The sequence below is a fragment of the Octopus bimaculoides genome, chromosome 2, assembly GCF_001194135.2.
Source record: "Octopus bimaculoides isolate UCB-OBI-ISO-001 chromosome 2, ASM119413v2, whole genome shotgun sequence".
Classification (NCBI taxonomy): domain Eukaryota; kingdom Metazoa; phylum Mollusca; class Cephalopoda; order Octopoda; family Octopodidae; genus Octopus; species Octopus bimaculoides.
Window position 1 is genome coordinate 124629708 of NC_068982.1, and position 2886 is coordinate 124632593.

Sequence of the window (2886 nt, forward strand, 5' to 3'; positions counted from 1 at the left end):
TATATATATAATTGTAGGTTTACTGTTAATACCGATACAGATGTACATAGATTTATGTTTCTTATTGTAGTCTAATGTTAAAGTTAGTGTTTAACCCTGCCTATATGTGAATGCTGTTGTACATAGGGTAAATGTATTTGAAAGTTGTGCGTTTTGTTTTTACGTATGTTTGCTCCCAAACAGCGCTTCTTTTAGTGCTGTTGACACCGCCGGATTGAATGGCACTGCCCAGGTGTCGAAACCATAATGATATCTGGGGGCAGCTGATGATGGAGGTATGTTGGATTGTTGGTATGACTGTTTTTGTATATGTGGAATGGTGTGTGGTAAGTGGCTTGCTTACCAACCACATGATTCCGGGTTCATTCCCACTGCGTGGTACCTTGGGCAAGTGTCTTCTACTATAGCCTCGGGCCAACCAAAGACTTGTGAGTGGATTGGGTAGATGGAAACTGAACTAAAGCCCGTCGTATATTTGTATATATATGTATGTGTGTGTATATGCTTGTGTGTCTGTGTTTGTCCCCACAACATAGCTTGAAAACCGATGGTGGTGTGTTTACGTCCCCGTAACCTAGCGGTTCAGCAAAAGAGACCGATAGAATAAGTACTAGGCTTACAAAGAATTAGTCCTGGGGTCGATTTGCTCGACTAAAGGCGGTGCTCCAGCATGGCCGCAGTCAAATGACTGAAACAAGTAAAAGAGTATATATATATATATATAATATATATACATATATATATATGTATTTATATATATACATATGAATATATAAATTTATATATGCAAATTAATATATATATATGTGCTTACATATTAATATATATATATACATATATGCATATATGCATGTATGTGTGTATTTATGTATGCATGTATATATGTATGTATTATATACCTTGTAATATTGCCCAATCATTTATATTTATAATAATGATTGATCCGAACCAAGTATTGTTGAAACGATCATAAGGAAGGAATAAAGGGGTTCTTAAATTTATAAATTACCTTTTGTCTTCTCTCTCTCTCTCTCTCTCTCTCTCTCCGCACACAAACATGTTTCTGCACGAAGATCAATTTTATAGAGAAATAAAGATTAGATTGATGCATCTTCAGGGGAGGATTTTGAAAGAAAGAGAAGCACCAAAACTACTATTGTTACAGACACTGGGATATGTTTGCTACACATCCACAAAGGGCAGCTGAACTTATGCAAATAAGTATAAAAGTATTCACCAAAAAGAAATGAAAAATAATGATAAAATCGAACACCGTACCGCCATAGCTTAACTTTGATTATTGAATTATATTTATAGAATTAAAGTTTCGACATTAAAATAACAAATTCCGTAGTGTAATAGCTCTCAGTAGTGTAAATAATCTCTAGAGAATGGATAATACATTATGTAATCATGATGGTTTATGACCTAGTGGTTAGGGTGTCGGACTCATGATCATAAGGTCGTGGGTTCGATTTCTAGACGGGCGGTGCTTTGTGTCTTTTTCGTTTCTTTAATTTGCTTTTGTTGAGGCATGTTAATTCAGTGAGTAGGTGATACAGTCTAACAAAACAACTGAATCCTCATCGTCAGACGACGGAAATCCTCCTCCTCCTCAACCACCACCACCACCACCACCACCACCGCTGCCACCTCTGCTGCCATCGCCGCCACCACCTCCGCCGCCATCGCTGCCACCACCTCCGCCGCCACCAGCACCACCACCACCACCACCATGCCCTATCATATCAAGTAGAAATTTCACACCACATGTTGCCCTCATCCTACGTATTGTTCAGTAGCGGAGTAAATAATCAGTTCAGTTGCGTGGGTTTCTCGAAGCAATTTGATGGATTAACTTTTATTCTTCGTGAGAAGAAACTGCATCGGCGTGATTCAACAACGTTAAACAAAACAATCAGCCGTTGAGATGGGTGTAACCACAGTTGCCTTCTACTAACATTAATTTCGTATTTTACTGAAGTAACGACTTATAAAGTAGCCTACTACAGAAAAGAATAAACGATTCAGAGAAATGGATGTCTGTATATATTTTTTGACTGCATAATTTCTTCGTTGGTAGAAACAAGTTTGTATATTTATATTTTATACAGGAATTGGTAAACAGTTGAGTCATTGTTTACAAGTTTCTACCGGGATAATTACTGGTTCGCTGAATTTCTGATTGCGAGACTGACAATGTAATATCAGTAAGTTTGCCAATGAGAGAGATTATATATCAAAAAGGCTTTGATTTCTGGATTTTCTCCATTCCAAGTGGTTTTACTGTGCGTCAAAAAAAAATCCCTAGCCTGGATATTTCTGTTATCTCGCGCAAAATATACGTATACACGTAGAAAATAACCGCCCCACACATATACACACACATACATACATATATACATATATGTATATATATGTCTGTATGCGCATGAGAGTGTGCATGGACGTTTTCTTTACAGAGTTTTCTCCCCCATCCCTAGGTAGCTTGTCAGCCATTACTAAAAAGCATCTGTCCGTTTAAGGTGTCGATTATGCTGTGACAGATACCATCCTAGCATTTACCCCTGTGGTCAAAACTAGACGAAGGTGCCTTATATGTTTTACTACAATCAATTCTCTGTTGTTTGTTTTTGCTGTATAGTCGCTGAGCCTTTTCTGGGTTTATCTGTCCATTGACTTTTCACTGATGCTGGGTTTCTGGAAATTCTCTTGAGTGCCGGTTTAGTCATTCACGAATCGTCCGTGCGACAGTTTGTACAGAGTTACTTGTTATCAGTAGTACTCACAAACAATCTCATAATATATGATAGCTGCAACTCGGTTTCGTGATGTGGCTTTTCAGTTCTGCTAGAGGTTTACATTCTCTTGCTCAGAATATATATA